Source organism: Acanthochromis polyacanthus, chromosome 16 (genome assembly GCF_021347895.1).
Source record: "Acanthochromis polyacanthus isolate Apoly-LR-REF ecotype Palm Island chromosome 16, KAUST_Apoly_ChrSc, whole genome shotgun sequence".
In the NCBI taxonomy this organism is placed as follows: Eukaryota; Metazoa; Chordata; class Actinopteri; family Pomacentridae; genus Acanthochromis; species Acanthochromis polyacanthus.
In genome coordinates, this window is record NC_067128.1 from 20,223,927 (window position 1) to 20,238,936 (window position 15,010).

Below are 15,010 nucleotides of genomic sequence, written 5' to 3' on the forward strand. Positions count from 1 at the left end.
TCTCCAAAGTCGATGAGAGCACATGTTATCTCTCAGATTTCCATACATCACAGACATGCACCTGCACCTTAAATTAATTATTTGTTGATCCAAGTTCTCCATCTTTCTTAAATTCCCCCCTAAATGACAAATAAAGTTGTTTTGAATTGAATTGAATAAATGCTGAAATCTCAGGCTCAGTCATTTACAATGGATTTCAAGCAATCATGACAAAGCCTCCTTTGTAATCTATTAAACACGGCATTCATGCACCATATTTGAAGGTACGAAACATCAATATTCCTTTTCATACACTCTACAAAAATATAAACACAACACTTTTGTTTTTGCTCCCATTTTTTATGAGATGAACTCAAAGATCTAAAACTTTTTCCACATACACAATATCACCATTTCTCTCAAATATTGTTCACAAATCTGTGATAGTGAGCACTTCTCCTTTGCTGAGATAATCCATCCCCCCTCACACGTGTGCCATATCAAGATGCTGATTAGACACCATGATTAGTGCACAGGTGTGCCTTAGACTGCCCACAATAAAAGGCCCCTCTGAAAGGTGCAGTTTTATCACACAGCACAATGCCACAGATGTGGCAAGATTTGAGGGAGCGTGCAATTGGCATGCTGACAGCAGGAATGTCAACCAGAGCTGTTGCTCGTACATTGAATGTACATTTCTCTACCATAAGCCGTCTCCAAAGGCGTTTCAGAGAATTTGGCAGTACATCCAACCAGCCTCACAGCCACAGACCACGTGTAACCACACCAGCCCAGGACCTCCACATCCAGCATGTTCACCTCCAAGATGGTCTGAGACCAGCCACTCGGACAGCTGCTGAAACAATCGGCTTGGATAACCAAAGAATTTCTGCACAAACTGTCAGAAACTGTCTCAGGGAAGCTCATCTGCATGCTTATCGTCCTCATCGGGGTCTCGACCTGACTCCAGTTCGTCGTCGTAACTGACTTGAGTGGGCAAATGCTCACATTCGATGGCGTCTGGCACATTGGAGAGGTGTTCTCTTCATGGATGAATCCCGGTTTACACTGTTCAGGGCAGATGGCAGACAGCGTGTGTGGCGTCGTGTGGGTGAGTGGTTTTTTGATGTCAGTGTTGTGGAAGGAGTGGCCCATGGTGGCGGTGGGGTTATGGTATGGGCAGGCGTCTGTTATGGATGAAGAACACAGGTTCATTTTATTGATGGCATTTTGAATGTACAGAGATACCGTGACGAGATCCTGAGGCCCATTGTTGTGCCATACATCCAAGAACATCACCTCATGTTGCAGCAGGATAATGCACGGCCCCATGTTGCAAGGATCTCTACACAATTCTTGGAAGCTGAAAACGTCCCAGCTCTTGCATGGCCAGCATACTCACTGGACATGTCACCTATTGAGCATGTTTGGGATGCTCTGGATTCGCACAGCCATTGAAGAGGAGTGGACCCCCAATAAAACAAAACTACACCTTTCAGAGTGGCCTTTTATTGTGGGCAGTCTAAGACACACCTGTGCACTAATCATGGTGTCTAATCAGCATCTTGATATGGCACACCTGTGAGGTGGGATGGATTATCTCAGCAAAGGAGAAGTGCTCACTATCACACATTTAGACGAATTTGTGAACAATATTTGAGAGAAATGGGGATATTGTGTATGTGGAAAAATCTGAATGACAGTACAGAGGGGGCTATAATGGATAATGAAGAGTTTCATTTCTGATTTTTCTTATTATTTGATGTTTGGAGGTTCGATTCCCACATCTCCACACAGGTCTCAGTTTGGATCACACAGGTTATTAGGGCAGACGCTTGGGTTTTGTTATCAAGGAATATTCTCAGGGATGATGTGGTCTTAGGACTTTTTTGGTATGACATTTTTGTGATATTTTTGTGCTAACTAAGAGACTTTGTGCTAACTATGTGGAGATACATACAGGGGGTGAAAAACCCCAAAGCTGCCAAGGACAGCTCTGAGTCTGAGGATGCTGGTCAAGCTGCTGATGCTGGTGTCAGTGATGATGTGCAACCTTCAACATCTAAGGGATCCACATCAAAGGCATCCAAGGAGACACCCTCTTCTAAGAGTCAGACTGGTAAGAAGAGGGAATATGACAAGGCATACGAGGCGATAAGAGACAGACAGTTCAAAACAAAGTGGACAGTGGGCAGGTCTTGGCTCCAAGACACCAAAGATGGCATGATATGTACCTTGTGTAAGAAACATGAAAAAACACTGGCCAGTATGGGTCTTAAAAGCCAGGTCTTCACTGTTGGCTGTAAGTCATACAGAAGCGAATCAATCCACCATCATGAGATTTCCAAATGCCATGAGCAAGCTGTCTCGATAAACGCTAACCTCACAGTGTCGTCAGCTGCCCCGGCAACAAGAGCAGTCAAGTCTCTACATGCTGCACACAGATCCAAACTCCAGCTGCTCTTCAGGAACGCCCACGCTCTCTCCAAGCATGGGCAATCCATGCGGGACTATACATGGCTATGTAAGCTCGATGAGGCAAAGGTACAGTTAGTTTTTGTGAAATCATATATGATTAATTATGATATTGTTCTGAAAATGAAGACAATGAACATGATAAAATATAATACAATTATAAAAAAATATCAAGATTATTACCAACAGTGTTGACAATCAGGGAAATTATGTGACATGTTTGATGACAATGATCATTGATTGTTATTTAATTTCAAATTTAATATTTTTAGGGGCTTGAACCTGGCAAGACATACAGGAACCACAAGGCCTGCAGAACCTTCACAGGCTACATAGCCAGCACTGCAAAGGAATCACTACGGGATGAAGTCACCGCCTGCCCCTTCATCTCTGTAACTTCAGACGGTTCCACTGATGTGTCTGCGATAGAACAGGAACTGGTATGCGTGCGATATTGCTACAAAGGCATTATCAGCAGCAAGTACGCAGGCATTTCATCACCGCCAAATGGCACTGCTCAGGGAAAATTCTCAGCTATAATGTCAGCGTTAGAAACAGTGGGCATCGACGAGGACATTCTTAGGCAGAAATTGATGGGATTTGGCTGTGATGGGGCCTCTGTCATGGTCGGTACCAAAAGCGGGGTGGCCAAAATCATCAAGGACATCCAGCCCTCTGTGATTGTTATACACTGTCTGGCCCACAGGCTAGAATTGGGCCTTCAAGGACGCCGTGAAGACAGTAAAGGTGCATCAGGCTGCCCCAATGCTCTTGCTAGGAGTATTCTACTTCTATCAGAATTCCCCTAAACAACGGCAGAGCCTAAAAAACCTGTTCAAAGCCAATGACCAGTCTTGTGTGATGCCTACACGGGTCGGTGGCACCAGATGGATCGGTCATTGGTTATTGGCCACCAACAACTTCCTCAGGGCGTACACAATCATCAAACAGCAGATGGAAGACTGCATTACTCAGAGGAAGAAGGTACCATTCTGATACAAATTGTATTATATTTATAATTATTACTTACATTTCATATGACAGATTAATAATTTCATTCCATTCGACTTTACGGCATTATCAGTCCTATATCTTATTGTATGTTTTGTTTTGTCATTCCAGGACAGAAGTGGTGACAAGGCGCGGGGGTACCTCAGGCTGATGGGGCGCAAAGATGTCATGGCCTACCTCCACCTGCTGCAGGACATTCTTGGGCCTCTGAGGAGGCTCAGCCTGAGACTCCAGTCGCCTCAGACAACGCTGGCTGATGTCAGAGAGCAAATGGATGTGGCCACTGACGTTCTAGAAGGATACCTTTAGAGGTATGGCAAAAATGTCAAATTACATAATCTCAGATAAGGATGATACACAAATAAAAAACAAATTAATTAAAAAAACATAAAATTTGCATAGACTAATAGTACAACAGCTAATGAGTACATGTGATACATGTTTTTATTTTGTGTTGTTATAATTTTATTGATATTTTTATTTTCCAGCCCTGGACCAAACATCTCCAAATATCTGGTCAACAACCCAGGGGTTCCAGAGCCAGTGGCCACAACCAGGAAGCTTGTGACCGGCCTCACCATCAAACTTAAGGAGAGGATAGGTGGACATCAGCCGCAGCGGTGATGTTCTGACTCGCACTGAAGTCGCCAACTTCACAAACTGGCCAACCGACACATCACCACAATCAGGTAATTTTTCTTTGTTCATTTACATAAACAATATGATATTTTTAAGTTATAGCACCCATCAGCCTGGCCAGCCTGGCACTACCATTGTTGTATATACTGCATTAGCATAGTAATAAAAGATATATTGCATCAGATTTTAATCAAACTATATTAATTTTGTTTTATTTGCAGTTGCAGCCTATGGGAATGAGTCTATTTCCAAGCTATGTGACCACTTCCAGAATGTGTTGGGTGACACTTCCCCTGAGACTGTCCTCCAGGAGTGGAGACTTCTGAAGACTGCTTTGTTGAAAAGGTAAAATTGAAATATATATTCATACATACCTACCTGTGTAAATTGCTAGGTATCTCTACCCAGAACACCCAGGTCCCCATGTTAAACATGGTTTCCCGGCTAAGTGTACATCCAGCATGGCATGCAAAGCAAAGAATTTATAGGAATATACATTTCTGAAGGAAATTAATCTTGATTAGTAGCCAATGAATGTGCAGATTCTATATATTTTTTTCTAATCTACTGTATCTAGTGCATGTTCCATTCCACAAGCAAATCATTCACCAAAGCTAAATGTGCAGCCATACAGTTAGAATCAGGGATTATGTTACAAGGCCGGGTAGGATATACCATCATCATATTTAGTACACAAGCGTACATAAAACACCACGGCAACCACCATACTTACAGTAGACTACACCCATGCAAACAGCATTATACATACCTGAAAAAGAAAATTCACATAAATTAACTATGAATAAACAATATTAATGTACTGTACAATATGTATAACATTTAAAAATATATATTTCAGGCACAAGGACATGTCAGAGGTCACCTTGGAGAAGGCAAACAGACTACACGGAGAGGACTGTCCCAACATACTCAAAGTGCTGGACCTCGTTTATACCCTCCCTGCAACTAGCGCTGAGAATGAGCGAGGTTTCAGTACGATGAAACTGATGAAAACAAATCGCAAGACAAGAATGGCTGGGAGCACTCTTGACAAAATCATGACGATTAAGATGTGCACACCGTCTGTCTGTGACTTTGACCCAGACAAAGCAATAGACAACTGGCTGGGTGGTGGACAAGCACCAAGAAGACCAGGTCACATGGAGAGGGAGAAAAAGAGGCATAGGCTAGCTGTCCATGCTCAACCTAGTGCTACTGTGACCAGTGAGGCGGAACAGGCAGAGAGGCAGGAAGCTGCAGCAGAAGTGCAGCAGCAGGAGCAGCTAGCTGGAGCTGGTCAGGAGGTTGAGGAGGAAGTTCAGTGGCAAGGAGAGGATGTGAAAGAGGGTGATGATGATGAAGGGTTTGAAGAGGACTTTGATCCAGAGATGAGTGAAGATGATGTTCTTGCCGGACTAAAGAGACTTGCTCAATTTGGTGATGATGATGACAGTGAATTGATATAGTTTGTGATCAAATGATTGTGATGTTTTTTTTGTCAAAGTCATATTTGTTCTTGCTGGTCAGAGAGACTATTTCATGATAATATGAAGATATTAGTATTGGATATGAAGATATATAGACTTGGTATATGATGATGATACTTTCATAATCCATATCATGGTGATGTTTTTTTTGTCTAAGTCATATTTGTTCTTGTTGGTCAGAGAGACTATTTAATGATAATATGAAGATATTAGGATTGGATATGAAGATATATAGACTTGGTATGATGATAATGATATTATAATATCTCATATTTGCTTATCAGAGATAAGTTTATTTCAATGTTAGATAGATGACACTAGTAATAATGTACATAGTTGTTATGTTAAAAATTATCTCAGGATGATGATCTCAGGATGATGATCTCAGTGCTACTGGAGGACTTGATGCTACATTTAAATTTTCAATGTTATTTCTGTAGAGTTGCCATATTAAAAATGATCACAATGAGCTCAGGATGATGATCTAAGTCTTACTGGAGTGTAGTATTAAAGTTACACAAGATATAATTAAAGATTTTTAAAAAAGTGACTTTTTAATCAATTTTATTTTTTGCTTCAACTAAAAAAAAACGCCACGAATTACGGACAACCAGAAATTTGTACGGACTATCAAAAATTTGGATTTGGCAGGAGTTGGTCATCCGTAATTTGCTGTACGGACGACCAAGGATTTTGACGAAGGTCCCACACTGCAAAGGAGTGGCTTCAGAACAACTTTGTGACCGTTCTTGACTGGCCCAGCCAGAGTCCTGACCTAAACCCAATTGAGCATCTCTGGAGAGACCTCAAAATGGCTGTCCACCAACGTTCACCATCCAACCTGACAGAACTGGAGAGGATCTGCAAGGAAGAATGGCAGAGGATCCCCAAATCCAGGTGTGAAAAACTTGTTGCATCATTCCCAAGAAGACTCATGGCTTTACTAGCTGAAAAGGGTGCTTCTACTCAATACTGAGCACAGGGTCTGAATAGTTATGACCATGTGATATTTCAGTTTTTCTTTTTTAATAAATTTACAAAAATGTCTACATTTCTGTTTTTTTCTGTCAAGATGGGGTGCTGAGTGTGCATTAATGAGAAATAAAATTATTATTTTTTATTATGGCAAATGGCTGCAATGACAGAGGGTCTGAATACTTTCTGTACCCACTGTATATGGATTTGATTTAAATATAGTTATAAAGTGGGAGAAACTGTTTCTGGTCTCAAAAGTAAAAAGGTCCCATCCATTTCCACTGTACAAATTGTTAAGAGACTCCTATTTGGAGCACTGCTTTGGCTTGGATCAGCATGAAACTTCCAATTCAAACATTTGTCAAAATGATTGCTTATAGTATATAGACCCTCCCAGCATTCCAAAAAGACAAAGAAAACATAATTTCTTCGACACAAACAAAAGCATAACATAAACCTGTGGGGTTGTGACATTTTCCTACCAAGTCCCATATGTCTGTGTTCAATAACATTTAAGATACTATATCAAGAAAACTCTGAAATATGAATATAGAATGGGGGAAAATCCTTCCTGGAACAAGCAGCTATTCCCACTTCATGACTCTCCCTTTTTTAAGAAACCCCACATGTATGTTCCTTTTTACTCCATACAGGTACATCAGGAGCAATACTGGGTTCAACATATTGCTCAAAAACATCCAAAACTTGGAGCAAGAAGTCAAACCGCCATCCCTTCAATCATGACCCACCTGCTCTGAGCCACAGTCACCCTTTACCGACCCAGGCAGCTCCATCAAGCACTTTTAGAATGAACTGAACAGGGAATGATAGTCAGTCCTTATCACACAGTATCAGTGCTCAGCCTCAATATGACTAAATGAGGTCAGATCCCAGCAACCAGGTGCCAAAACTTTATGGAAAAAATCACCCCACAGGGCAGTTGCAATGCCACATTCATATCAATGATTTGGAAAAGCATGCCCCAAATCATTTTCAGCATAAATACAGTGTGGGGTTGCTGCTGCAATGTCAGGGTGTTCACATACGTTTGGGCATATTGAGAAAAGATAGATGGGTGGATGAAAGCAAGGTAGAGAGATAAGGTTAAGTTAAAGATAAAGAGAAATACTTCATAGATGAGCAAGGAGGAAGTCTTGAGTCATTTGTACTGAGAAAAACAAAGGCAAATATAAATGACAGGCAGCAGGAAAGAGCTACTACAGGATGGTTGATGGATACAGGGCTGGATAGAAGGAGAGGAGATGGGAGGGAGGGGGTAAGTTGAGGTGACTGTAGGCAGCGCGTGGCCCTGGATGTGTCACTGCAGGGTGTAGTGCTGGGCGGCGAGCCAGCTGTGGGGGGAGAACCAATCCAATCAGCTGTAATGGAGTCAAAGGTCACTGTTCACTCCTGCAAAATTGCTGTGGCCAACTGCCTGAGCAAGAGACATTGAGCTTAAAAGCACACATACACACAAGCACACAGCCATCAGTCACTCTCCGAGCAGCTGTGGTATATGTATCCTGATAACAAGAAGGGTACGTGTGTGTGTGCTTTTTTTCTTGTGTGTCTTCATTCAATATAAAGAGTACTGAGAGACTGATGTATATTTTCCTCCTTTGGTTGGTCCACAGATGTACAACCAGCACAACCAGGAATTATTGATGATTTTGACAGTTAAAAATAGAGGTTATTGAACTTTCCGCTGCTGTATTGAGTGTGAACCAATCCAGTGGGCAACAAACACACATGTATATTTATAGTAAATACCAATTAAATTTATGGTGCATGCACATTAGCGGCCTTAAGACTCACAAGAACACTAAAAGACAAAGCCAAACAAGAAAACTAAAATCAGCAATCATGGACCATTGCAAGAGAAATAGCCACATTATGGACTGGGACAAGGCCAGAATCATAACACTGGACGCCAACAAATATAAACGGTGGTTAAAGAGGCCATTGAGATCAGAAAGCGGGCTAACGATTTGATGAACCAGGACGAGGGGGCTTACACCCTGTCGCACACCTGGGATTCCATCCTCCAGAGACCGTCGGACAGCAGAGGGGGCGGGACCATCAGGCCTTTCACCTGAAAAAATGACACATCATCACATGTCAGATGACGCTCTGAGAAAGACTGCAGATGTAGTCGATTCATGTCAAGGTAAAATCATCCTTAACCAAGCTGTCGGCTAAAAAGAAACGCCAATCTAACGTAAAGACGACAAAATGAACACAAGTAATGTACCATGTTAAAATAATGTTTTTATTAAATGTTAATTTTTTGATGCTCATGAACAAATCAAGTTCTTGTTCTGACAGTTTAATTTAAATTGAACTTAAAGGGGAAGACTTTTGTGCCTAGGCAGGTCAGGTTTTCTTCTGACGACTCCCCCCTTCCCAAAAAAACAACAACAAAAACAATCACTTGGTTAAAGAGTAGGTACAATTTCAGTTGAAAGATTTTCCTTTGTTCACAACAGCACCATTGGCAGTTTTCTACTTTTTTCTCTTATTGTAAACAAATCCCATGAAAAGTCCAAAACCAGAATCGATGCCAGACTATGAAACAAAACAATCTATCTGGTTGATGAGATTTGAAGACAATAAGAAAAAAGAGGCAGACAGATTTATTCTCGCCATCTGAGTTATGAAACTGAAGGTAACCTGCACTTTGTTTTTACCACCAGTGGTACCAAGGAACCATGCTTTTATGAAAGGGTCATCATCTTGTCTCATACTCTATAACTCAATCAAGGAAGCAAATGTAAATCTGCCAGGATGCTGAACAAGCAATAATGATGATACTCTGAAGCAATAATGCACCAGAAAAGGAATGCAGCTTTGTGAAAACATATACCTATTCAAAACATGTATAACCCCCATATATTCACATAGTGTATTATGATTTAAGGACAAATGAGAGGAAGAAGATGGACAGAAATGTGTTTGTTTACAAGAAAAATCCACAGAAAAACATCATTTAATTGCCTACCCAAAGGAGATAATGTTTTCATTGCCCTTTGTCTGTCAGTAGGATGAGACACAAAAACTACCAGGCTGATTTTCCTGAAACTTCAGCAAATTGAAGAACTTGTTACATTTTGGAAAGGATCCAGAAAATTTTGATTAAGGTGTTCAGATAAGTCATTGGCAGGAATCTTTGTTCTCCAAGTGTCCTTTAAGTTTCTAATGTATGACCTGGCTCATGTAATGCTGACTATTAGCAGCTTGTAACCTTTATAATCGCCTTCCCCTTAAAACATAATCTCTAAACCCATTTAAATGGATAGGACTGCCCGTCACAGAGATTCAGTGCAGGAGATAACAACCTAAAATTTTGTAACTGAGCAGCAGATTATGTTTGCATATGTGGTTGATTGCCAATGCCGCCGGCTCCCAGTTTGCTTTGGATTGTAATGAATTGTGGAATACATTTCACGCTGGAATCCAACATTTTTGCCGGAAGGGAGGTAGAACAGCAAAATAAGGGAGAATGTTCCTGTTCTCATTTTATGTATAAACAATTGAATATCACTTGATATGACTATTAAAACAATGTCATGTCTCTGCTTTGGCACTGAACACAAATAGAAATCATTTTATGGTTGCTGTTTTATAGATTTATCATTTCATTTAACTTTTAAGACCTAACTTTGCAATGACACGCAAATGGCTTTCCTCTGATTAGTCCTCTATGGAGACTCTATTTGTGCAATGCTTCACAGTGGAATGAAACACCCTCATTCCTGTGTCTGCCAGTACATGGTTGCAGATCCTTTGCCATCATATGGGAATTTTTCTTTATCTTTCTTCCCAGCAGATGTGCAGTTTTATCTCAAGATTTTCTGCCGGATCTTTTCTTAACTTCCACAGATCTCCTCAACTCCCATCTCAAACAGTGAATAGAGCTAGCTGGAAATAACATGAATATGTTTTCATAGCCTTCTTCTGCTTTGTAGGCATCAGGGACTAATTCTTGGTTTGCTTTACAGCCCTAATGAGTCAAATATGCTCAATGAGTTGATGAAAATCTCACAGTCTACAAGTGCAGTTTAATTTTTGTACTTTTAAATTAACCAAAACAACTTTTTTTTTAAAACAAACTTTACTTTGTAATGTCTGCTGTTGCAGTGATTGTATTTGCGTTTTTTCATACATATAGAGTTTCAAAAAGACTGCACACTGTCTAACATGCAACAAATACGTTTACTTTTTGCATTTTATCCAATGCAAAAAAAATCATCAAAATACACCATAAGAAAAGATACACCTAAGCAGATGGCATGCAATACTATGATTTACATATTGCAGTCTTTGTTTTTGAGTCCATCTAAATTAAACAAGGTTAATTATTGAATAAGGTAGATTTTAAAAAAAGCCATTAATGATCATCCATCCATCCATCCATTTGCTACACCTTCTTTATTGTCTTCACAGGGAAGCTGGGACCTGAGCAGCATCTAGGCACAGCAAGAACATTCAAACTCCACACAGAAATGACCGAGCCAAACAGTACGTTGATGCCTTCTGATAACCCTCTAATTGTAATGTGAGAGTGCCAACCCCAGCACAACCATACACCCATAAATACAGTAATTGTGTCATTTACTGAGAAAAATACTAGGCTTACTTGGAGTATCCATCGCAGTTTATAACATAAATAACATACGTTATGCAGATGACACAGAGCCGATGGCGAACAGTAAGGAGAACTTCCACAGTATCTATGGTTAATACGGAGAGACAAAAACTTTGTCTGTCTTTATATTTATAAAGACACATGGAACAGGCAACAGTCACAATTCAGAAAGCAAAAGATCAGATTAGATGGATTAGATGGAGAGAAATGGAGAGAAATGGAGAGAAATGATCGTCTGTCGTGGCCCTTGCCACGACAGGCTTTTTCACAGTCCATCCTTGCCGGATGGACTGTGAAAAAGTTAATTTTATTCCAAAGAATGTAATACTTTTGAAAATATTTTTAAGGAAGAGTAAGTATCTAGAAATACTGGACAGCCTTACAGCAGCCTCTAGTCCACAGGGCAAAGGGCAACAAGAAAACCCTTGTAGAATAATGCATGTGTCATAATCATTATCCTTCCCCCCAGGCCAAACTGCGCTGCAAAATTAATGCTTGTCGATAGTCCCTGGCTAGGCTACAGTATCTGTTCTCTTTCTGAGTAATGATCACTGAGCTGCAGTGCTCTAGAAAAATCATACTGTTCAAACACAGAGCCCAGAGGCGTAAAGGCAGCGGGGCGGCTGTGCTCGTGCTGCTTTCATCCGTTTTGCCTCTCAGGGTCCAAGAGTCAGAGATTGTCAAGTAATTAGATACTACGCAATGGCATGATGCGCCTCTGATTACTATCTGGACATCCCTTGACAGCCTGATTAATGTCTGGGCACACTGCTTGCTTTGTTTCATGCTTTATCAGTGACTTTGTTGACTTTCCCACTCTTGATTGCGTCGTTGGTTAATCTCAGAGTGCATTTCATGCATGAAATATGGCTGCTTTATTTTTTTAATTAAAAACACATTTTGCTCAATTTCCCCTCATTACCACATGCAGTGAGGAACGGAGGAGAGACATCGTTTTCTAAGGGGCAACTAGGACCTCTCTGCTCAAGGGTGTCAATTTGTGGTGATTTAAAACTACTTTTGGATTAATGGGGAGAAAACAACATTAGAGGTTTTTTATGAGGTGCTTAAGGGACAAATGGTCTGCTATTTCCTGTCCTATCATTTGGTGGGGAGCAATAGTCCTTGAAATACTTCAGCAGGGGCACTAATATAAGACCTCACAACAAAACCTTGGAACCCCCTCTGTCAGATGCTGTGGAAGAGCCTCAATGTCAGCTGCATCTCGTAAATTAAAATTTGGAAAATTAAAATCCAATGGAAAGTCTAATTGGTCATTCTTCACTGACATGAAAACCTCAGCACTGCTCACAGTGTAAGTGGAAGAGACAGCCAGACATCCTGTGAGAGTGGACCGGGATGAAAATCAATAGGTTTCAGTATCTACTACACCAAAGAAACGGAGTGGGGTGAATGAAAGACAGGCGAGGGGCACAGAGGACTCAACAAGGCGGTGATAGTCTGGGCAATGAGGCTGACACAATTGCAAAAGGTGAGCAGGGAGCTAGGGAACATACTGAATACATGTACTGCTGTGTGATGCAGTGAAGCCAGTTGAAAATGGGCTTTCATTTATTCACGTTGCATGTTCGAACAATAGTTTCATTATGAGCGGCGAATAGAAGGGAAGCGCATCAGGGAATTGTAGTGATTTGCACGCTTTCAAAGATCTTCACAAACTACAGCAGTAATAATGGAGCATTGAGAGGATTAGGACCATTTTCACATACTAAGTATTACGACCCAACCGCTAGGGTCAGCTGGGTGTGACAAAAACAACCAGCTGTCATTGGTTTAGGAAAAGCAATTTATTGCTCAGTGACAGATTTAACATAAAAGTGATCAAACAAAGAAACACAAGACTGTGGGTGTTGCCAAATCAAAGAACAAAATAAAAGCAAACAAAGGCTGACAAGGTTTTTAAACTAGCTAAACAAAAGCAGAGCAGCTAAGCTCCTTAGCTAAACCTAAACACAGTATTAACATCTAAAACATACAGCAGAAACTAATATAAACTTGTGATGTTTGGGCCCAGTGAGGCTGCAGCATTATTAACAAAATAATCCACTTCTGTTGGGGCAAAGTTATAAAATCTTCCCTCCATTTGATCCGTAAATGGTGCTGAAGGAAATAGTGATGGTATCATCACTAACATTCACATCGGACATGAATCCACCGGCCACTTTGCCGCTCTCCTTCTGTAAATGACACTTCCTTTTCAGCTGGAATAGGCTTCATTACACCTGGAAAGGATTTATCCTCTCCAGGTGTAATGAAGACTCCAACCGATTGGCTGTAGGTAGAGGAAACTGGGTGGTGGCCCAATCGGACAGGTCGGGAGGCAGAGAGAACAAAGGTAGGAGTGCAGGTCTTCATCTCCAAACTCATTAGCTGTGATGACTGGCAGCTGGAGTTCTACGCAGGCCATCTCCCCATACAAAAGCCTAAAAGAAATCCAGCCCAGAAACAAGACGTCGCACAATCACCTGTCGCCATGACGCTAAGAATGTGAATGTAGCTTTTGAAACAGGCATTTAGCAATTTGTAGTTAATAAAACTGGTTGGTTTTAGACTGTCTGTGATTTCCCAACAGTACAGTCGACTCAAAATAGGTTGAGGAAAGAAGGAAGGAAAGGGAAAGTTGAAGTTTAAATTGTATGGGTTTCACTACATCTGAAGTAGTCAATTGCAAGTAACGCACTGGCTCTTGTCTTTCTGCTTTATGAGTCTGCTAATGAAAGTGTAGATGAAGTGAGTTTTAGCCTAAAATGAGAACTCTCTCAACAGCTAGCAAAAACAAATTATTTCTTCAAAGTTCATTTTAAATACCTGAGAGTTTCATTGATTGCATTATCAGCATGAGCTGGTTCATACAAAATTGTCTACTTCATTGTAAGATAAGATAAGATAAGATAGACTTTATTGATCTCACAAAGGAGAAATTTACCATTACAGAGCTCTTAGGAACAAACAGAGGGGTGCAAAAAGTCACGAAAGGTGCAAGCACAAGATAATAAAGATTGTAAGAAATGGTAAAATAGTAAAATATACACATCTAAGGATAGGAAACTTTTCTTATATACACTGTTATAAAATAAGATTGTGTGAATGTGAATAGCTTGTAGTGGACATAAGCAGACACATGCACACATGCACTGGAGGCTGCAGATTGATTTTATTGCAGAATTTGTGTCGACTTGGTCCACTACATATTTAATAACTTTGCAAACTCAGTTATCTCCCTTGGAATCAACAGTTCAATGAGTTTGAGCAATGTCTGGCCAAAGAGCATTAGTTTGTAGTGACTAACTAGCAGAGAGGTCAGTAACACTGAGAATGTGGACATTTTCTGAGACTCTTTCGAAGAGGCGTTATGGAGTTTGAGAGGTTCCTGTGATTCTTGGATTCTGGACCTGTCTTATTGGATTTTTCAATTCTTCATAAGTTACTCTTTCTATCCACTGCATCAGTGATACAGAGTGCACTCTGAGCAGCCTAACAAGGGATTGAGCAGTTTGAGAGAGCAAACAATCCCAGGAGATGGATCAGGTGATCCACAAAAGGTTAGAGATGAAGCCAAAAGGTCAGCTCTCTCAGAACAAGTGTACTCCAGCTGTCTCTACAGTAGTGACACTCACTTCTCAACTACTGAATAGAATAGAATAGAATAGAACTTTATTTGTCATTGCAACAAGTACAACGAAATTGCAAAAGCCCTTCAGTCAGTGCAAAACAGTGTGAAGAAATACGATAAAAGGTGCACTGGAATTAGACTGAAGCTTTATTATGTATATGTGCA